Here is a 24,771-nt window from a genome sequence, read left to right as displayed (position 1 = left end):
TTTATTTGTAAGTAAATTGGTTGCAACAAAACAAAAAAAGGAGATAGAGGCAAGCTCAAATGAAGATAGCACTGAAAAACTTACTAACAACCAGAAGGCTCAAAGGAAAGCCTTACAAGTAGAATGAATCATGCAGAGGATAGAACATTAGAACTCGAAAATAAAATGGAGGATCCAAACCCAATAAGCAAGCAATATGATTTTTTGAAACAAAAAGGAAATGTGGGACACCATGAAAATACAAAAACCTTTATATTATAGGCAAATTTCATAGAGTTTCTGTTTCTGTGAAGAGACACTATGGTCAGCAACTCTTTTTTTAAGGTTCTTATCTATATTTTCTTGGATTTTTTAAATTTTATAATTTGATTTAATTGCCATGGATTCCCCTGTCTTCCCTCCTCCCTCCCTCCCCCCAGTCCACACCTCATTCCCATCTCCTCCAGGGCAAGGACTCCCCTGGGGATTCAGCTCAACCTGGTAGATTCAGTCCAGTCCCCTCCACCCAGGCTGAGCAAAGTGTCCCTGCATAGTCCCCAGGTTCCAAACAGCCAGCTCATGCACTAAGGACAGGTCCTGGTCCCACTGCCTGGGTGCCTCCCAAACAGTTCAAGCTAATCAACTGTCTCGCTTATCCAGAGGGTCAGCAACTCTTATAAAGTAATGCATTTAACTGGGGCTGGTTTACAGTTTCATAGGTTTAGTCCATTATCATCATGGATGGAGGGAAGCAAGGCAGCATGCAGGTAGACATGGTGCTGGAGAGGTAGCTGTGAGTTCTATGTCTTGATCCACAGGCAACAGGAAATGGGAACAGTGTGTCCCATTGGCCAGAGTTGAGTTTATAAGACCTCAAAGCCCACCTCCACAGTGACATACAAGGCCACACCTACTCCAACAAGGCCATACCTCCAAAGAGTGCCACTCCCAATGGGACAAGCATTCAAATGCATGAGTCTATGGGGCCCATACATACTCAAACAACCACAGCATAGATGAAGGAGAAGAATCCCAAGTCAGTAGCATAGACCAGATATTCAACAAAATCACAGAAGAAAACTTCCCCAAACTAAGGAAAGAAATATCCTATAAAGATACAAGAAGCACCTTGAACACTAAATAGACAAGATCAGAAAAAAAATCCTTGCAGCACATCATATTTAAAACACTAAGTATACAAAACAAAGAAAGCATATTGAAAGCTACAAGAAACACACACACACACACACACACACACACACACACACACACACACCATACACACAACCTTACAAATTCAAGAAAATTAAAATCACTCCTTGTATTCTGTGTGACCTCAGTGCACTAAAACTTAAAATTGACAGCAAACAAATATACAGAAATACTAAATACTAAATATAGAAAGTCATGGAGGTTAAAGAACTCCTTATTGAATGGTGGATAAGTCAAAAAAGAAATCAAGAAAGTATTTTAAACCCCCCTGAAACTAAATAAAAACAAAAACACAATACAACAAATTATCTGTGACAATTTGAAAGCAGTCTTACAATGGAACTTTATAACTCAAAAGGCATACATTAAAAGAATATTTTAAATACCTTTAAAAAATCAGAGCACTAATAAATGGCCTAATGATGCAATTCAAAAAGTTGGAAAAACAAAAACAAACCAAATGCAAACCTAGTCAATGGCAAGAAATAAAATATACCAGAGCAGACATCACTAAAGTGGAAGCAAAGAAAACAATACAAACAAACAAACAAACAAGCAACAACAAAAATCCAATACCAATCTAAAATCTGGTTCTTTGACAAGGAAACAGGATTGACAGACCCTAGGTCTGAAAAATCAAAAGAAAGAGAGTACCCAAATTAACAGACCCAGAAATGAACAGAGAATCTTTACATCATGCAACAAAGAATTTCATAATAAAATAAGGAAATAGTAATAAAAAAAACCTATATATTATTAAGCTGAGAAACCTAAGAGAAATGAATGAATTTCTAGACTCTTATAAACCATAAAAATTAAATCAGGAAGAATTAAACAAATTAAATAGACCTAATAGCAAAGGAGAAGATTGAAGAAAGGCTTCCCATATTTCAAAAAAAAGTCCAGAGTGCAATGGATTCACAGCAGCATTCTATAAGAAATTCAAAGAAGAGCTATAGACAATCCTTCTCATAATGCTCAAAAAAAAGGAAAGAAAGAAAAGCAGAAGGAGCACTCCTTTATGAAGTCAGTATCACTTTAATACGAAAACCAGTTACAGACACAACAAAAAGAGAACTATAGACCAATATCTCCAATGGTCAAGACTCAAACATGATCAATAAAATAGTTGCAAACAGAATGCAGACATGCATCAAAAAAAGATTATCCACCATGCCTAAGACAGCTTTATCCTTGAAATGCAGAGGTGGGTCAACATACACAAGTCAATAAATGTGAACAAATAATACATCAGTGTATTTAAAGAAAATAATCATATGTTGACCTCAATAGAAGCAGAAAAGGCTTTTGACAAAATTCAACATGCATCCATGATAAACAATCTAAAGACTGCATGGCTAGAGGGAACATAGATCAACTTAATAAAAAGCTATGCATAGAAACCTACAGCCAGTATCACCCTAAAGGGAGAAAATCTTGAAGAAATCCTGCTGATGTTACTAATGAGACATTGGTGTCCACTATCCACACAACTTATTATGATTGAAATACTAGCTGGAGAAATAATTCAAGAGAAGGAAATAAAAGAGATACCAACAGGAAAAGAAAAAGGCAAGCTATCACTCTTTGCAAAGGACATGAGACTATACAGAAGACATCCCCAAAATTCTACCTGAAAATTTCCAGAAATGGGAAATAAATTCAGCATTGTGGCAGGACACAGAATCAACTTGCACAAGTCCATAACTTTTTTATACACCAAAAGCAAACACAAAGAGAAAGGTCATAGACACATTCCCATTCACAATAGCCCCTCAAAGAAAATAGAATATCAAGGAATTCATTTAAACAATGAAATGAAGGACCTCTGCAATGAAAACTTGAAACCCCTGAACAAAGAGTTAGAGAAAGATGCTAGAAAATGGAAAGATATCCTATGCTCATGGTTAATACAAATTAATATTGCAAAAATTACCATTTAACTAAAAGCAGTTTACAGACTCAATGTAATCTCAATAAAAATTTCTCAGTCTTCACAGAAATAGAAAAAATCATAACGTTCATTAAACTACAAAAGACCCTGGATATCTAAAATAATCATGAACAAAAAGACCACTGCTGAAGAGCTTAATTACTATTCTAGACCTTAAGATATATTACAGAGTCTTAGCTATGGTCATCCTTGTGGATTCCTGGGAGTTTCCCTGGCACCAGGTTTCTCTCTAACCCTGAAATGGGCCTCCCTCTAAAGATGTCTCTTTTGTTAATCTCCCCATCTGTCCAACCAGTCTCCTGTACCCAGCCAGCCCAACCTGCTCCCTCAAGTTTCCCTTCCCCAATCCCCCCCAACTCAGCCCCCAGTTTACCAAGGAGATTCCATCCATTTCCCCTTCCCAAGGAAATCCATGCACCCCCCTCTGGACCTTCTTTGTTATCTAGCCTCTCTGCGGCTGTGGATTACAGATTGGTTATCCTATACTTTGCTCCTAATATCCATTTACTAGTGAGTACATGCTATGTTTGTCTTTCTGGGTCTGGGTTACCTCACTAAGGATGGTTTTTTTCTAGTTCCATCCATTTGCCTTCAAATTTCATAAGGTAATTGTTCTTCATAGCTGAATAATATTCCATTGTGTAAATGTACCACATTTTCCTTATCAATTCTTCACCTGAGGGGCGTCTGGATTATTTCCAGGTCCTTGCTATTACGAATAAAGCTGCTATGAACATAGTTGAGCAAGTGTCCTTGTGGTATGATTGAGCATTCCTTGAGTATATGCCTAGTATTGGTATAGCTGGGTCTTGAGGTAGATTGATTCCCAATTTTCTGAGAAACCACCATGTTGATTTCCAAAGTAGTTTACAAGTTTGCACTGCCACCAGCAATGGAAAAGTGAACTGGCCTTCTCCTGTAATCAGATTGGTGACTACCCTAATTGTCATCAAAGAGCCTTTATCCAGTAACTGATGGAAGCAGATGCAGAGATCCACAGCCAAGCACTGGTTGAGCTCCAGGAGTCTTGCTGAAGAAAGGGAGGAGGGATTATATGAGCCAGGGGTGTAAAAGCCACGAAGGGGGAACCCACAGAGACTGCTGACCTGAGATCATGGGAGCTCATGGACTCTGTATCAATAGTTAGGGAGCCTGCATGAGACTGACCTAGACCCTCTGCATGTGTAGCTAGGTCTATTTGTGGGGCCCCTAGCAGTGGGATAAGGACCTGACCCTGGTGCATGAGTTAACTTTTTGGAATTTATTCCCCATTCAAATAATGGACCCAGTATCTGAACAGAGTTCTCAAAAGAAGAAAAATGTAGCTAAGAAATATCTCAAAAAATGTTCATGGTCTCCAGCTACTAGGGAAATGCAAATCAAAACAAACCTTGAGATTTCATCGTTTCCCAGTCAGAAAACCAAAGATCAACAAAATAATCCACAACTAATTCTGGAGAGGGTGAGTGGAAAATGAACCTTCATTTACTGTTGGTGTAATTTCAAAGTGGTGCATCCACTATAAAAATTAGTTTAGTGAATCCTCCAGTGCCAAAAATCAATCTACTATGTGACCCAACTATTCCACTTTTTACATATGTCCAAAATAATTGACATTCTATTCCACAGATACTTGCTCTTCACAAGTGGAAAAGACTCTTGATGTTCATGATGGGAAAGAATCTTTGCCACAATGGGAAAGAATCATAGATACTTACTATTCACAAGTGGGAAAGAACCCTCTTTCTGATGGATACTGATAAATATTATTTACCTAGTGACAACAGGTGGAAAATGGAAACAGCTCAAATGTCTTTCAACTAAGGCATGGATAATGAAAATATTGCACATATACAGACAACTGTTTATCTGTTAAAAAATGAAATAATGAACATCACAGATAAATAATGGAACTGGAAAAGACTATATTGGATGTGGTAATTCAGACCAAGAAAGACAATAAACAAACATACAAACAAATAAATACATAATTTCATGCTCTCTCTCATCTAAAGCTCCTTGTTCCAAATCTTCAAATGTAAGTACATATACTGGAGTAACTGCAGAAACTAGGAATGAAAGTAGTGGAGGAAAGTACAGATAAGGAGAATACAAGAGAACTATCACAGTATATGGGGAAAATGAATGGTGCTCTAATTACAGGGGGAAAATTAAATATAGAATTAGTAAGGGGTAAAAATAACAGTAAAGATGTCTGAAAAGCCATAAGAAAGCATACTATTAGCTATTTACCTAAAAAGATCAACAGTACATATAAGTCAGTATATATATATAGTTTAAATGAAATTTCTCATCTGGGCTGAAAACCGTCATACCAGGATCAAAAGACCACCAAAACAAACAAACAGACAAACAAAAAACAAAACACAAACAATAGACATGAGAAGGCCCTTTTTTGAGTTATTTGGGGCTATCCAAGAGACTTTCAAAACCTACAGGTTATTGCTACTGCCCTTAGTTGCCCCAAGAGGTGGAAAGTAAGTCCTTATTGCTGAAGGTACCATATAGTTCAGACATAGCCTCAGAGGCTTATGAACTGGAGCTGACCTGAATACCGCATCCCTGAGTGAGGACTACCTTTCGTGGTACCATAAGGAGCCATGCAAGCTCCCAAGGAGGGATACACCCAACAGTCCTACCCAGGAATGACACCTATGAACCATCACAATGAGCATCATGGCAAGATAACCCTAAGGATTGAAGTAGTAGCATACATACCTTGGTGGTAACCAACAAATCTCTGATTGGTCTTAAGACCCATAAATTCTTGACTGCTTAAACATGAATGAGCTAAACAAAGACTACAATAGGCATGCCAAAGTGGATGAGGGAAAGCTCAGAGACTTTAGCCCTACATAGAAAACTAGAGGCAACAAAGTAAAGCCAAAGGTGGGTGAAATAGTTTTCTCTAGTAAAGGGCACACCAATTGGTTATCCAATACCAAAGGGTCAGCCTTGAAAACATACAGACAGGCACATGATACAGACTGAGCAGGTAAAATTTAAGAATATATATATATATATATATATATATATATATATATATACACATATGTGTGTATAACTATCTATGCAACAGAAATTAATAAAAAAGAAGCTGTGAATTTGAAATTGAGCAAGGAGGAGTATATAGGAGGGTTTGGAGGGAGGAAAAGGAAGGGGAAATCATATATAATTATCTCAAAAAAAGAAAAAATAAAAATATTTTTCTCACAGTTTAAGATGTAGAAAATCCAGTGTTAGCCAGATGAGTTTCTTTCTGAGAAATGATTTTTATACAATACTATCTTACTACATAATTACTTGATAACTTCTTTACATATACATGAGCACAGAGGAAGAATGGTAGAAAATATTAATTATTTCTTACATTAGTTTACTTTCTGTTGAAAATAGAACAGTGTCACATACTGTATAAGTTAAGAAAAGAGAAACACTTTGCCTTATAGTCTATTCTGAGATCAAAACATTGTATCTAGTGGTGATTTTCCAGCTAAATAGAATCCCCCCAACAGCAAATATCATAGGGGTTAGGGGAAAGACTGGAATGAGATGATTAAATGGGAAGGGGGATGGAAGTAGTATGGGGACGCACAGATAAAACTAAGGGACATTTGAACAGTCATATGGAAAACTACAATAGAAACTTTTAGAAATACATACATACATGGAAGAAATCTAAATGGAATCACCACATAATGGGAGAGACAAAACCCCAACTAGACATCTCTTGCTGATAAACGAAAGCTATAGTTCTGGGCATGGGTTGTACCTAATTGAGTTATTGGTGAAAGGGGCTCCAAGGAAACCCTTAAACAACCCAGGCTGTTGCCAAAGCTACTTACTGGTTGCTCCTATAATCTGCTGGTAAGGTTCTATTATTAAAGACAACAACAACTCACTGAACTCAGAAAAGTCTAGCTAGTGCCTACCTAGCGTCTTAACCAAGTCACTAGTGTTCATGGTACTGGAAGGTACTCTGCAGGCTACCAGAGAAGAAAGATAAACACCAACCCAGCTATAAACCTTTGATATACAATGGTGACCTGCCTCCAAGTTATGCTGGTGCAATAGTAGCACAAAAGATTTGGGAGTAACCAACCACAATCTGACTGGATTTACAGCCCTCTATGTTTGATGGCACTAATGCCCAACATTGATTGGGTAGCCTGGAACCTGAGACTAGTAGGCTGTAAACCTAGGTGAAAATCATATATTGCTTGTTGTTCTACCTAAGTAACATAACAATAAAATGAATCCTAATGACATTTTGCCATAATCATAGATCAGTACCTCATTCACCTACCATCAAAGAAATCTCCTCTAGTAGATGGTAATAAAAAGAGAGAGACATGGACAGACAACATGCAGAATGTGAGAGACCTTGGAGCACTCAGTCCTTCATAGGATGTCTCCATCAAATTCCTCTCCTCAGTGTCAGGGATTCCTGAGGAACAGGAGGTAGAAAGATTGTAAGGGCTACATGGAAGGGAAGACATCAAAGCACAAGGCCAGAACATGTCTAAGCTAGATGGTGTCCAAGTGCTAAGAGAACCAAAAGCTATTTCCAACTGATAACTGCTAGCAAAAAATGAACCTTTTCCGGTGGAGTGTCACTGAATATACAAACCACACATAAGAGCAGAGCTTATGCCCAGCAGTAGATGGCCAACACAAAAACAAACTCATTAAACGAGAAACGAGATGAAAGTCTCTTGTACCCATAGTTTCTCCACAATGTCTAAAAGGTATCTTTGCAGATAAATTTTCAACTCCAGAATTTTTACAGGATTCATTTAAAAATGTTGTCTACTGAAATTTGCATCCATATAATCTTAACAGTTTAGTTGCCTAAACAAGACCTGCATGATGACACCACCAGTTCACATGGCAACATGACAAGGAAAGTTTCATAAGACTCCACTACAGGCAAACAATGTATGCTGAGAGAGAGAGATTCAGTTTTCTTCAGGGACAAGTCCCCTGATAGGTGGTTATCCAATCTGAAGTTGTCAGCCCCAAGCATATTTATATGCAGGCAATATTTTAGTAGTGTGTGTAAATGACATAATATTAAAGGAGATGAAATGAATTGGGAAGGAAGTGACTACACAGATGTAGGAAGAGGGGGTGGGTAGTTGAAATGATGTATAGTATTCATGTATGAAATGTTCAAAACATAAAACTTAACATTAAAATAATAAAATGATTCACATTTAACATAAAATGTCATCTGTTATTATTCTCTTTTTTTATAAAATGTTCGAGCCTGATATTTCTAGATTTTTAGATTTTTATTAATTAATTCTCTCTGTGGGTGCGTGCGTGCATGTGTGTGTGTGTGTGTGTGTGTGTGTGTGTGTGTGTGTGTGTATGTGTGTGTGTGTGTTTGCATGCCATGGTGCATATATAGAAGTCAATGGACATCTTCCAGGAGTAAGTTGTTTCCTTCCATGATGTTGGACTTAGGACTTGAACTCAGGTCATGAGGTATGGCAACAATTGTCTTTATCTGCAGAACGATATCATCAGCCTGTAGCATGAATCTTAAAAGATCTTATTAATAAAAACAAACCTGGAGCCAGGTATCGGGGTGAATACTGAAAGATCAAGATCAGAGAGATAGAACAGGCCACAGCTAACCTCATCTCGCCAACTTCTCAGCAGATCCTGTTTCCTCAAACTGGAAGCCTCTGAGTCCTCATCCAAATGGATCTCAGCTTAACTGCTGCTAAAAGCCTAAAAGGTAACCAGGTCCTAGTTCCTAGTCCTCATGATTTATATACCTTTCTGCTTCCTGCCATCACTTCCTGGGATTAAAGGCATGTGGCACCATGCCTGGCTGTTTCCAGTGTGGCTTTGAACTCACAGAGATCCAGACGGATCTCTGCCTAAAGTGCTAGGATTAAAGGTGTGTGTGTGCCACAATTTTCTGGCCTCCATGTCTATCTAGTGGCTGTTCTGTCCTCTGATCACAGATAAGTTTATTAGGATGCACAATATATTAGGGGACACAATATATCACCACACCAGCCCTCCATTGTTTCTTCAATTATGAGTTATTTTGGTTTTGTGAGCATATCTGTAACAACTAATTTTATTTTATTTCTGTTAAATACAACATCTCAGACAGTTTCTTTGGAGTTTCTTTTTCTGGTACCTAGTTCATAGTTCCCCATTTCTTTTCATAGATTTTCATTTTTATTGAAAACTGTACATTTTACATAATGTATTTTCATAATTCTAGGTGCTCTTCCTGATTTGAAAATTATTTTTATTTACATGTTTATCTATTTAGTGACTATCTTGATTGTTTTGCAGATTAAAGTCTCAGATATTGCTGCTTAGGATGATATAGCTTTGGACAGGCCCACTCTGTCTTTCCGGCCTCCACTTCTCCCCTTCCCTCAGTCTTCCTTGGAAGTCTCTCAATTATTTTTCAGAAGTCTCTTCAGGAATGCAGGATTACAACCACATGATCCATCTCAAACAATTAAGTTAAAACTCCTGTTAAGTGACCAGAGAACCCCTCTCTACAGAGGACCCCCTCTTCAGTTGATCTAGAACTACCCATTCCAACAAAGACCCTCAATATCAGGAAACAGCTATGATGATCCTAATCTGCCTTTTCTATATCTGCTTAGAGTTTGGAATGATAGTTTTCTGTTAAACGACTAGACTTGGCAGCTTCCCTTATTGCCAGAAGAATAGGACTCCAGGAAGAAATGCACTGCAATCAGTTTCTGACCCCTATAAAGCATCACAGACATCTTTTTGTCTAGGCATTCTCTCATCCACCAGCATGGCTTTGGTCATATGTCTTAAGCATCCACATGGCTGAGATTATACCCCCTTACCATGTGTCTGCCAATAAACATGAGTCCTGCCTATCTAGGGTTAAAAAAAAGAAAAATTAAAATAGCTTAAAGGATTTCAATAATAAATTTGGTGTGAGAGATAAAAATATCACAAAACTTGATGATGGATCAAGAACACTATGTCAGCAAAAACACAGAGATGAAAAGCAAAGGAAATAGAGGCTCATAAAATTTGAGGCTTCATTAGGGATCCATGATATATACAATGAGAGAACAAGAACAAGAGACAAACAGAAAAAAGGCAAAGTATTTAAGTAAACAATAGATGAATTCTTCCCAAATTTATTTTGAAACAATACCCTGCTTAGCCAGGAAGATGAACAAACAAACATAATTAGTAAAACGCTGTTACTGAAAGATAAAAAAGAATCTTGAAATAGCAAGGTAACTCCAATAAGATTAACAGCTAACTTATCAGAAACAATGAATTCAGAAAGAAACATTCTAAGTGCTTAAAAAAAAAACAAAAAAAAATGTCAGCCAAATACATACAGAAAAATTATCCTTAAAAACCAGGGCAAATTATGACAGTCTCAGATGAATAGAACCAGTCCTTATTGTTGTCATACCTGCTTTACACGAAACATTAAAGCTATTCTTTAAGCAGAAAGCAAATGATTCCAGATAGTAATTGAAACCCACCTGAACAAAAACACATATATGCTTAAGTGATATTCATCCTTTATAAGATACAGATTATTAAATTATTGTTATGAACATGGAGTTTTAATATATTAACTGAAACAAGCAAAGTACAAAGAGCCAAATAATAGTATGTGGAAATTAAGAAAGTTGAACTCACGAAAGTAGAATAGCATAGAAGTTACAAGAAGCTGGCGAAATAGTGAGAAAGAAAAAAGGAGTAGACATTGGTCAATGTGGACAAAGTTTCACTCAGAAGGACTAAGTTCTGTTAGTCTATTATACAACACCATAAATATGATTAATGATAACATGCTGTGTATTTCAAAATAGCTATAAGGAAGAAATTTAAATCATAGTTTAATTGATAGATATTCCAATTAGCCTGACTTCATCATTTTACAGTGCATCAAAGCATCACTTTGTATCACGTTATTACTTGTTATAAATATAAAAATCAATTTTATATAATAATGTATGAATGATATATAATTATGTCCTCAACATAAAAATGAGTCTTACATACACATAAAGAATTTTTCAGTAATATCACAATGTAGGTACACAGATGAGCACATTTTAAATAATATTTATAAAAATGTATTTTTGAGTTTGTAATATTAATAGATATAACAAATGCAAGTAATTGCACTATTGGAAAGGTAAAATGAGTAGAGTATATAGATGTAACATTTCTACATATTACTAGAAGTAAGCATGTATGAATTTGAAATAGATTCTAATATGATATATATGATAAAATATAGAGGAATTATGAAAAATAAGTTTCAAAATATAATAGAAAACATTAATAAAATTAAAGAGCTATAAACTATTCACTCAATGCAGGAGCAAGCAGTAGAGGAAAAAAATAGTGAATGTCAAGAAAAAGAAAAGAGCCATGCACAAAATTAAGATGTCAAAATTAAAATGTCAGACATGATCATAAACATATTAACAATAAATGTGAATTATTAAACAATGCAAATAAAGGGAAAATGGTCAGGATGCAAGCAAAAGAAATTTAAGCTATATGTTTTATAGAGGGAAGCAATTTAAATGCAAAAACTGAATTTGCTAAAATTAAAAACATGGAAAATACATTTGGCATGCAAACAACAACCCAAGACAGCTGCATTAGTATAGTAATTTCAGACAGAGAAGAATTTGAAGAAAAAGTGTTACTGGAGATAAATAACATGAATTTAAAATAGAAGTTTAAATTTATGAATGTACAGCAATTATAAACACAGGAACACTCAATAAAAGTACATAAAACACATTAAGTAAAAAAAAGAAAAAAGGGGAGAAAATGATGTATGTGTATCAAATTGTGACAATGAAAATCATTATTGTGTACACTAAAAAATTAGTTCTGAAAAAAAACAACAAAGGGAGAATCTAACCATATATACACAATATATAGACTGCAATACCCTATTTTCCTCAGTAGATAAAACAACTTCATAAAGAAATAGACTCAAGCAGTGCTACAACTAAACACAAAACAGTCATCTCTGGAACACTCTTACAACAATGAAACATATATAATCTTAATTTCCAATAGAATATTTTCCAAGATGTGGTAGGCTGCATGACAAATATTAATAAATTTATAAGCACAAATAATGCAAATTTGTTCTTAGATAAAAGTAGAATAGGATCATTAATTGGAAAAACAGAGAAATGTACATATACATGAAGAATAAGCAAGCTCAAATATCCAATGAGTTAAGCAGAAATTAAAAAGGAAAATCAGAAAATATGTTGAAATGAATGAAAATAGAGTATGGCTTATTGAAACATGTTGGGTGGAGTTAAAGCAGTGTTTAAAGGATAGGTTCATAGATCAACGGAATAGAATTGAGAGTCCCTGAATGTATACTGATTTTCAGAAGGCATCAAGAACATTCAGTGAGAAAAGGATAATATTTACAACAAATCATCAGACAGCAAATGGATAATCACATGCAAATGAATGAAGATGGAACTCAAAGTAAATTTGAGCTCTGCGTGCTAGAAGAATGCTTTTATTGATATAAATCTTTGTGATCCTAGATTTGGCTAAAAATCTCTAGTTATAACATCAAAACCATGAGCAACAAATGAAAAAGTATTTAAGTTGGAATTTATCAAATTTTAAATTTTTGTGTCTAAAAATGCCATCAAGAAAATGGAGACAAATTAAATTTGTTGGTGCATTTGAGTGACAGATGCAGGAGCAACACAACTTCCAGGTCAGTAAGGCCTACATAATGAGATCCTGTCAGAAAACAAAACAAAACAAAACACTAAAAACATAAAGAGGAAAATAGAAAGATAACAAATGAAAGAAAATGTTTTAAAGCAAATGTCCAATTAGAGAGTTGTATCATGAATATATAACTTAACAATAATAAACATTATCCAGGTAGAAATACACAGAGGATTTAAGGGTAGAAACATAAATATTTATAACAGCTTTGTTTGAAAGTTTGAAATATTTTGAAATTTCATAAACAAATAAAGAAAATATAGTATGTTGACATAATGGAATGGCATTCAGCAATAAAAGGAATACCATTCAGCAATTAAAGGAATGTCATATTTGCTACAAAATGTATAAGTCATGCAAACAGGCTGAAAGAAGTTGTTCATCCTATATGTTATATGATTCCAATCATATATAATTAAAATGGGGAAATTCTATATAGAGAAAACTGATTAGTGATTATTTGTGGACATAGCAATGTGTAGCTGGAAGATTTCCTGTGTCCTGGCCTGCCGGCGGTCAGGACAAATCTCTCCCACTCGTATTCCCCCAAGTAAACATATTAATTATAACTGCATGGCCATGGCTGAAGTTTTTTGCTAGCTAGCTCTATATTTTAAATTAGCCCATAACTATTAATTTACGTATTGCCACATGTTCCATGGCTTTATCTGTGTCCCATTACATGTTGCTCCTTGAGCGTCTAGCTGGCGTCTCTCCTGACTCAGCCTTCCTCCACCCAGAATTCTCCTCTCTGCTTATTTCACCTATACTTCCTGCCTGGCTACTGGCCAATCAGCATTTTATTTATCAACCAATCATAACAAAACATATTCACAGCCTACAGAACATCCCACAGCAGCAATGCACTAAATGATGCTTGCTAAATGACATAGTATTTCTTTTTTATATGATAAATACTTCCTGAAATTTTTGTAATGATGATGGTATACATGCATATGTACTAAAATCATTCAAATGTGCACTTTAAATGGATGAATTCTATTATATGCATGCAATATTTTAAAAGCTATTTTCAAAAGACAGAATTAATTAAAACAATAATATTAGATGAAATTGGTATGCACAAATGAGGTATTTTATTATCATTACAAAGCTATTAATTAGTAAGGCCAATTAAATACCAATACATAAAATGCCTAGAGATGAGTCCTAAAAATGGGTTAGAGTCTGATTTTAGTGATTAAGAATCTTGATTTTAATAGTTAGCCAATGTGAACTACGAAACCAAAGGCACAAAATGCATTAAAAGTATATTATTTGTGAACACTCAAAGGGCCAGCACAATTGTAAACAAATGAGAGAAGAAATCAAGATTAAGGAAATTACAGAAATTTACATGGAGTCTATCCAAATTTTCTTAAGCTAGTAATTCTCTAACCTGGCTGCATATTGAGATTATCAGGGGACCTTTTAAGTTAGTAAGCCTAGGAGGTGGGGCCTGAGTCTTGGCATTTTTAACATTTCCTGTAGGAGAATAAGGGATTGCCAGAATGGAAAACTACTAGTCCAGGCCAATTGAAACTGGATATAGCCAAAACAGAAAGAACCCACGGAGATTTTCCACCTGGAGAATTGATCCAATTAGGACTTTTGGTAAACTCTGGGGGTTGTACAGAGCCAAACATCTGGGCATAGCAGGTAGAGTTATCATTGTCAAGGCTTGGTGATTCTCAAGTCTAAATCTTGCACTATAGCCCCACCTTTCCCAATTTGAATTGGTATGCTAATGTTCACGAAAGGGAAAGGTTTCATTTCAAATTGCAATGAGACATTACCAGATCCCAGGTCAGACTGCAAATGAGTGCCCTTTGCTGTGCCCCACTGCCTTGCTGCTTCACAGTCTGAAACTGGGCTTAGGAGGCAAGCAATTCTTAAATGGACTATTAATGCATTCAGTCCTATTCCCCAATTCTCTTTCCAAACCTGCCTGAGGGCTTCAAATCTTTATCTTAAATACTGCTCTTTCAAAGCTACATTACATAATCAGTTCAGCAATAAACCTTTCAAGTTATATGGCTTTTAGTCAAAGCAAATCTTTTGGCCTGGTTTTCTTGCCAAGACTCATGACTCCTGCCTGTCTCATCCAATGAGTACAGTAATAAATCTCCTTTGCTGAATGCCAACAGCATGCTAGGCACTGTAAGGCACTTGAGACTTGGGAGCTGGTGAAGGAACTGTAGCTTGAGTCTAGTATCTTGTTTTCCTCATCCTGCCCTTTCACCCTTTTGAAGACGATAAATATTCCCTACTTATACCTAAGTATCCACAGTGTCTAAAATTGCTATTTTTGAATGCAAATTTGTTCCACATTATTTATCATCAAGCTGAAATTCTCTCTTTTATTGCTCAATCTCCCTGTTCCCTTCTTTCCCTGCACATAGAGATATGTACAGTTTTATGTGTATATGTTGGTACCTATTGAAAGTTATTTAATTCTTTGGCTAGCTTTTTAAAATCTGTTAGTTTGTGTGACATCTTTGCTACTTTAGTTGCTTTTTCACAGGGTAGATAACCCCTCCCAGTTACCATTGCTTCTACCAGCTCCATTAATACTTAATTCTTACATTTACAAAACAGACCATGGTAAACAAATAGGAGTATGTTTTCTTCTCATTACCACATTATTTTTTTGCCCTAAAACAGGAAAAGTTTTGGCGAAAGTCCTAAATTCTGCCATAACAAACAGTGGTGTTCCAGGATAGGGAAGGCAGTAAGTGGATCAAACTTTGAACTTTTCTACTTCTTAGGCTAAGGTGTTTCATGCCCATTTTGCTGGGTCTACCCTGTTTGTTTCTGTTGGGATGTATTGTTAGACAATTTCCCACTGAAGATTCAGTGAATTAGCTGAGATTTGAGAATGTTTTGAGCCTACTGCAGAGTCACACTTCAAAGATGAGTCACAAATGATTGTTCCAGTGTCTTCAAGTACTCAGGAGGCAGAGATGCAAGAACTAGATATGACCACGAGACTCTGTAGGGAAAGGGCCAGAACAGTTTAGAGGTTGAAACAAGATACAAGGATTCTATCATCATCTTTTAAATTTGATATTTCTCCATGCTTTTTATTTTTTATAATTACAATCTCTGATTTATCATTTTCTCACTTCTAATATTAATTCTCTGATTTGAGTTCCTGATCATATCCATTTGGTCATAAATATAGATTACATTTGTAGAACTTGGTATACAGGAATGTAGGTTTAACTACTAACTTGGGGTAAACTTTTGCAATTTACTTTCCTCAGCCATACTTTCTCCATATGAATATACTAGTGTGTGTGTGTGTGTGTGTGTGTGTGTGTGTGTGTGTGTGTGTATGTGTGTGTGTACATTGCAGATTTGATCTGATAATTTAGCCATGTCACTTTGATCTAAGAATAAAATATCTTCATCTTAGCAGGGACAAGATAACTTGTAAGTTCTTTGTCTTTAATTCCAAGGAACTGTTATGCAGCATATGCTCCATGAATAGGCCATAGCTTAGCTGAATCTGAACACTTAAGACTTCTATTTGGGTCCAAGGACCTAGAAAATATTAATAATAGCTAATACTTATCTAGAACTTTCTATGTGCCTGGACACTGAGACATGAATCATTGCACTTAATCTTCATGACATCCCTATAATTTAGGGCATCAAGAAATAATGCAGCTGAGATACAGCATGACTCAGAAACTTGCACAAGATGTGTAGCTAGTAAGTGATAGCACTGCAATCAGAACCAAAGCAGACTAACCGCAGAGTCTTTACTCTTAAGTATTGTTCTATGCCTAGAAACATTAGAGGTGGCTTAAGTGAATCAAATACTAACTTAAAACTCCCAAATACTGCACTTCCAAGCCTGTCCAAAGATTTAGAGGCCAGAGATACACTGTTCAGTGTTCCTTAACTGACTACTGAAACATTTCCTCTTCACCTTTGTGTCCAATAACTTAGGATTGAGAAGGGAGAAGCATTTTGCAATTCTCTGGCAGTGAAGTATGGTCTGTAAGAATTACCAAAATGTACTTTGCTCTTAATACAGCTACTGCTACCAATTTGTTACTAGAAGAGCCAAAATCCTTCTTTGGCCTGGAAAGCAGTCAATATCCCCTCTAGCTCTCACTCTGTAGTAATTAGGACAATTGTTACTTTCTTAAAGTTGAAAATGTATTTAGGGTCCCTGAGCTGGCTTACTCCAGTAATCAGATTGGTGAATACCCTAACTGTCATCATAGAGCCTTCATCTAGTAACTGATGGAAGCAGATGCAGAGATCCGTGGCTAAGTACCAGGCTGAGCTCCAGATGTCCAGTCGAAGAGAGAGAAGAGGAATTCTATGAGTAAGGGGCATCAAGATCATGATGGAGAAACCTACAGAGACAACCGTATCAAACTAATGGGAACTCATGAACTTTAGACCAACACCTGTGGAGCCTGTATGGGACCGGACTAGGCCCTCTGCATAGGTGAGACAGTTGTATAGCTTGATCTACTTAAGGGGCCTCCTGGCAGTAGGATTATGATCCTTCCCTGGTGCCTGAGCTGGCTTTTTGGAGCCCATTACCTATGATGGGACACCTTGCAGACCCTTGATGCAGGGGGAGGGGCTTAGACCTGCCTAAACTGAATGCACCAGGCTCTGCTGACTCCTCATGGGAGGTCTTCCCTTTATGGAGGAGGGAATGGGGAATGGGTTGGGGGGAGAAGGCTGGAAGGGAAGCAGGGGGAGGAGAGAAGAGAAGGGGATCTATGATTGGTACGTAAAATTAATAAAAAAAACTTAATTAAAAAGAAGAAAGATAATGTATTTAGTTGGATGGAAAACTTTATGCTATATGAAGACCATGGGTGCAGGCTCAAAGTTGTGGCCTTGCATAATCCAGTGCTAGTCATGCCAACCAGCTCCATGAAAGGGCTCGCCTCTGCAGGAAACATGCACATCCAAGTATTGGCTGTTCTTTCAAGATTCTATCCTCTAAGACTCTAGGGTGTAAAGTGTTGGTTCTTCTCCCTATCAACCCATAGACTGCTGACCGGAAATGAATGGATATTGATGGCAAGTACTAATTAGGTTAGGGTCATATAGAATCTTCATTAGGTCTGGCCTGACTGAACCTGCTACTGACGGATATGCGGTATGATCTTGAGCAAAACTCTTTTCTTCTCTGAGCTTCAGTTTCCTTATCTGTACAACAAAGATATTCAAGTAGGTCAGTAATTGATTCATTATTATAGTCAGTAATTGCTTAAAAATAGAATTATAAAATAATAAAAAACAAATATATACAGGAAAACAAAGCATAAATTATATATGTACACTAAGGATAGCTGAGACAGCAGTCATGGTAGTAGTTAAGGGGGAAGGATTCTGGTCTAGAGTATGATATGCTTAAACTCTCCTTTATGCCACTATTGTACTCCTAAAGCACTTTAAAGGAACAGTTTGAAACTGGCTCATCTAAATAATCTTGAGGTTTCTGGCTAAGTAAGATATTTTAAAAACCACCGATGTTATGGATAATGGGATGCCTAAGAATAAGGAAGAATTCAATAAGCCAGGCAAAGGGTGGTGAAACAAACTCTTCTCAATCTCCCGTGGGCTCTGGGACAAAAATACTAATTGACTAAGTTGTGAGGAGGGGTCAGGAAAGGATTCTCTTTCTCCCAATCCCTAACTCCAAGGACAAAACTGCAAAGGGAGACTGAAAGGGCAGTACCTGAATTCAGTTCCCATCACTCACATTGGACTCACTACTCCTATAACTCCAGGTCCAGGGAAACCAACACTCTTCTGGCCTCTCGGAGCACATGTACACACACACACACACACACACACACACACACACACACACACACGTTACATTATTAGGTCAACACAGAATCAGCAATATAGCTATAACTTTTTCTTCTCTTTAACATGTCTCCAGAACTTAAAAGTGCAATAACAGATATTCCCACAATTTCCCCTTGTATTTTGGCCTTGCAAGAAAACAGACAATGCATACAAATTAGGAGAAATCAAGGTGTGTTTAATAAAAAGACTATTTACAAATATGTATCTTCAGGCCAGGAGGTCTAGAAAAATGGAAGAACAGAGTTTGTGAAATTTGGAGAGCAAGAGGGCTGCTTTGACAGCGATACTGGTTTTTGAGTTGAGGGGTAAAGCCAATTATAGCTTACAGGAAGGGGAGCATCAAGACCTCAGCTTAAATTCTCTATACCTTTTTATTTTGCCAGAGGTTAGTGTAAGTGAACCCAACTGGAAGGCAGGGGGTACTGAATCTTATTATGATACAAAGAAGCTTCCTAAGACAGATGAGGAGGAGAAGAAATAGTAGGTTCAAAGAGGAAAAACAAAGCTAGTGATCTCTGCTGGTGAACACAGCTCTCTGTGCCACCTTACCCCTACAACAACAACAAAATACATGCTAGTTGCACTGCCTTTACTAACATTCTTTCAGATCTAAATGCTCTGACTCCAATTGTGAGTCTCCAAAGTTAAACTTTATGGTTTCCAAAAGCTTCCAGTATAAGACATTCCCAGGCATCTTTGTCTCCAGAGATCCATCATTTCAAAATCCTTTTAGGCATATTTGGTCTGAAAGTCCAATGACCCTCTTTTCCTTTCAATTTTTGTTGCAGGCTACATAGATGTTTCTGATTCAGGGCAGATTTTGGGTCTCTTTCTTCTCTGTACACCAGAAAGGCACATGTTATTACACTACAAATAATGATAAAATATGGGTGCAACAAAGCAAGAGCATTACTCACTGACCAAACCAAGAAGGTAGAGTTGGAGACAGTTGCAAGACTGGGGAAATAGAAAAATTCAAAGTTGGACATAAATGCTGATCTTGTTGTCCTTTACTATTATTGCCATCTAAAGACCAACGTTGACCTCCTTTGTGGTTCAGCAGAGGCAGAGATGTCCAGTTCCTGTTTTTTGCACAATAGTCTCCATGGAAACATCTCTCTACCCATGACAGACAGGTGATACAGAGGCAATCAGACAGAACATGACATCAAAACATTTGAATTCCAATATATATTTAGTACTTCTTGTATGAATATACGTCAGGTTTTGTTCTTTGTCTTTAAGTTTATTAATTTAATAGGAATAATTGTACAGATCCCTGTATTTCTTCCAAAGATAGCTCCTGAGGCTTGAGATTCCAAATGAAAAACTAGTAACAAGTTCACTTGAAAATTCTGGACAGGTATGGTGGTACAAACATTTACTAATAGCTCTCAGGAGGCATGGGTAGGCAGGTATCTGTGACTTCAGGGTCAGCATGGTCTACATAGCAAGTTCCAGGTTAGTCAGAGCTTTACAGTGGGAATCTGTCTCTAAAACAAACAAACACACAAAACAATAACAACAGATGAGAAGTTCTAGTTTAGTGGTGTGCATACATGAGTAGCAGAGAGGCTAATATATGTATTTCTAACATTCAGCTGGACACCATGTGAACAAACATAAATGACTGCATGTGAGAAAGTAGAGGGAAAATATGAGAACATGTGAAAAGGTATGAGTGAAAAGAAATAAGAAATATGTAGAAGTGTGTGGGTATTTATGTAAGGGTTAACATGATTATTTGGAAATTGCATGAGAGAAAATCTAGAGGAGGAAATATAAATATCAGTAAGTTTGTGAGATTTCCATTTTGTGAGAGAATGACTATATTCATAGTACATATGTATAAATGGGTATAAATGTATAGGAAAGACAGAGTTTGGATCTTCTGAAATCACCATTTTATAAGCTCATGACACTTTAAAATTGGAAATTTCTTATATTTCAGCCTTATATATGTGTGCATATATAAGTAGATAGATGTGTATGTCCAAACAGATGTTTCACATCAATGAATTGTATGAAATCAAGTGTATCAAGTATATGCAAGTTTGTAGAACCTACGGAAATATGTAGAACCTATGGAAATACGAATCTACATGAGTCTACGTGTGAGTTCAAATGTATGCATGTCAGACAGGGAGAAAGAGAGAGAGACAGAGAGAGAGAGAGAGAGAGAGAGAGAGAGAGAGAGAGAGAGAGAGAGAGAGAGAGAGAGAGAGATTGAACAAGGAGGATGTAGCCTTTGGTCTCTGTGCTAGTGAACACATGTACTCTTTTCAACTCATAACTTTCCCAGAAAACAAGCTTTCCAAGCTGAAATTTTCCACACAGGCTTTCCACCCCAAAGGAGGCTTTATTTATTTTTTCTTTTTGCTCTGAGCCTTATGCCTAGCCATTCTGGACTGAGGAGAGGAGTAAGTGCCCAGCTCTACTCAGAGAATAATTGGGAACATTTTGCTACACACAGAAAACTGGAAAATGACTGGTGTGTGGGGCTGAAACAGTGCAGGTTGTAGCCGGCAAGACAAAGGGCCCCTCAGCTACTTTATTTGTTCTCTTTAAAAGTAGCCCCTAAGTGACTGAAATATCGCTCGCCACCACAAGCAGTATGAAATTTCACCACCAGTTGGAGTTACGTAACTGTCTCTATGGCAACCAAAGCCCATAAACATGCAGTATCGTTGTTGGCTGGTTACATAGCAGTGGTTTTAATGCCCCCACCATCATTCCCCTTCAGCCCTTTCTAGGTTGTTTTCCTTTTTTATCCCCTTCCTCCTAATTTCCTTTCCTGACAAAAGTAAGAAAATTAAATGTAGAACAAAATGAGTGAAAACTAAAGCTTTTTAAGCAATGGGTGCACATGAGGTGAGTCCTCTAAAGGGCAGTGTAGGTGCTCAGCTTGCCTGCAGGCCAACTAACACCAGGGAAATTATTTCTTCCCACCACTATAACACAAACCACAGAAACATATTCTGTAGTAGCTCTGATAGAAAGAAAACCAGACAAGCTGAAACAGGGGTTCCAAGAGAAACCCAGAAAATTTGACCTTCTGTGAATTCTTCCTTTTAGTTTTTCTAGGATTTTTGGAATAACAGCAAGATGGTGGACATATTAGTAACAGGTGTTTCTGATCTTGACAGAATGGAGTTTGGAGAAATGGGTATGAAAACTTCCATAGCAATATCTCTGCTTTCTCGATGTCTTAGGAATACACTGTATTCCTCACCGAGATCAAAAGGCAGGATAAATCAAATAGGGCAACATGGAACGTTGAAGTTTGTAGATATTGATTCCTGGGTCCATCTCTTAGTAGCTGTGTGATTATAAACAGAGAAAAATATCTTAAGATTTCTGAATAGCTGAGAAAGTATTCTTCAATCCCCTGCTCTGAGAGTCCCCTCAGACATAGTCTGTCTCAACCAGGAAGTGCTTAGAAATAAAATTATTTGACTCACTGTGGAATCTATACAGAGTCTTTACTCTGTCCCTGGGACTCAGTAGATGCTCAGTATTTTCTTTGCCCCATGAGGAGCCATCCAAAAGTCCTCCAGATACCATAACCCCATGAGTCTTCATAATTTCTAGTCAAACAGCTCATTTCTTTCAGCCAGTCCTCATGAGTCCTGGAATCTGATTTTTCACCTGAAACACTTGTGTTCAAGTTCATGGTTTATTATTTCCCTACTAAAGTTTGAGGCTCAGATCTTGACACAGTCTTCCCAACTGAGGTCTGGCCAATTAGCTATGTAGTAAATTCCAGGAATTGGAAGTCCAGGGTAGAAGGAGGAATAAAACATAGAAAAGGGAGAGAGGGGGATCTAAGTACAATTATTTTCTAGGTTCAGTTTCTGTAATTGTAAAAAAATAAAATAGGCATTATAGGCCTTTGCCATGAATACAATGCTTATCTACTTACTCATATTTCCACACCCATCATTACCTGAACCCTGGCATGGCTTCTGCATGTGAATTAAGCATAGATAGCATCCATAGTAGCCTCCTTTGTTTCTATCTTGAGGCCCAGAAATGTTAGTCTTGCTAAGAGTAGAATATTGCTAATTTTGATGTCCAGAGCTGGCCCACAGCATTTTGTGTGGGGTCTTTTGGAGCTGCTGTTCTGAGATTGCTTTGAAATTGCCTTTCTACCTGAGACAGTGTCAAAGACAGCAGGTAGTGCCAGGTGCCACATCTAATAAAAGAGTGAATGATATATTAGTTAAGCTTTCAATCCTTCCTACTGTTTTCAACAGTAGTATTTTCAGGTTCTCCATATGAAGAAAGGCAGAAGTGGATGTAAAAATTTAATTTCAATCTACTTCTATGGATAAGTGCATTGACTTTATATATAGCCAATGTGCATTTAGAGAGGTTTTGAAGGGTGGCAAATATCGCAGAGGGTCTAAAGTCCTCTCCAAACCTACTCTCTATTAATCTACTCTTTTGGTTCAGAGCAATTTCCCTTCAGAGTTCTGTGTATATGTGTGTACATGTACATCCTGGTGAAGAAGAGCAAATATGGGCTTCAGCTGAGTCTTAGGTACCTTTGCAAAATATACAAAATGTTCTCTTCCCATGCCAGACCTATCAGGATGACGAGGAGAGATAAAAGTAAAAAGAATGTGTGGATGCGGCAGTGCACATCTATTATACAAATGCTTGAGAGCCAATGGAAGAAAGACAACTTTGTCTTTGAAGCCAGATTGGGTTATACATACACTATTTCAGAAATTGGAAAAGAGCTCAATTAACTCTAAAATTTCACATAAATTAAATAATTAGTCATAATCATTAATTCAAAGTTATACCCTGCTAATGAGAAGAAAAATTAGTAAAATAGAGCATAAGAAGGCTGCCCAAAGTTTTAAAAGGGCTTTTCTTCAGGTATATAGAAAAAAAGAGCTGAGAAATGAAGAGTATCAGTTGCTGGAGTTATCTCCAGTCCTGCCCAGGCCTGCAGCCACTCAGACACAAATAAACGCACAGACGCTTATACTATTTAAACTGTTTGGCCTAATGGCTCAGGCTTCTTGCTATCTAGTTCTTATATCTTAAATTAACCCATTTCTATTAATCTAGAAGTTTCCATGTGGCTTATGGCTTACCAGTACTTTACATATTACTTCTCACAGCTGCCAAATTTCCACATGGCAGAAGATATGGGACTATAAAGAAGCTTCATACTTAGTTGGTATTTCTAAAACAGACTTAATGAAAATACAGAGAATTTGAGAATGTTCCTGAGAATATTCAGGGTTATCAGTCTCCACAAGAATAGAGTTAAGCCAATCAAGGGTTAACAGATAAGGAAACTACTATTTCTTGAATTTTTTTTTGTTTTTTCGAGACAGAGTTTCTCTGTGTAGCTTTGTGCCTTTCCTAGAACTCACTCTTGTAGCCCAGGCTGGCCTCGAACTCACAGAGATCTGCCTGGCTCTGCCTCCCGAGTGCTGGGATTAAAGGTGTGCGCCACCACCGCCCGGATTATTTCTTGAATATTTAAACTGTATGCCAGATATGAGATATGATGTTATATATAATTTCATACACATTGATCTAATTTAATTATGATAATCTATACACTACTCTTTGCATGTCTCCTATCAAGGTAGGTGCTATCAACCCAGTTTATGGAGAGAACTGTATTTGGAAGTTTTCCTGTTTTCCTGGCCAGCTGGTGGTTGGGACAAATTTGGTCTCTCCCACTTGCATCCCCCAAGTAAACACACAGAGGCTTATATTAATTATAACTGCCCAGCCATTAACTCAAGCTTGTTACTGACTAGCTCTTACACTTAAATTAACCCATAATTCTTATTTATGTCTAGCCACATGACTTGGTACCTTTTTTCAGTTCTACCTTGTCATCTTGCTTCCTCTGTGTCTGGCCAGGGACTCCTGTCTCTGTTCTTTCTCTTCCCAGCATTCCTTTAGTTCCTGCCTGGCTACTGGCCAATCAGTGTTTTATTAAA

Source organism: Peromyscus eremicus, chromosome X, assembly GCF_949786415.1.
Source record: "Peromyscus eremicus chromosome X, PerEre_H2_v1, whole genome shotgun sequence".
NCBI classification, from domain to species: domain Eukaryota; kingdom Metazoa; phylum Chordata; class Mammalia; order Rodentia; family Cricetidae; genus Peromyscus; species Peromyscus eremicus.
This window is presented reverse-complemented; position numbering follows the sequence as displayed.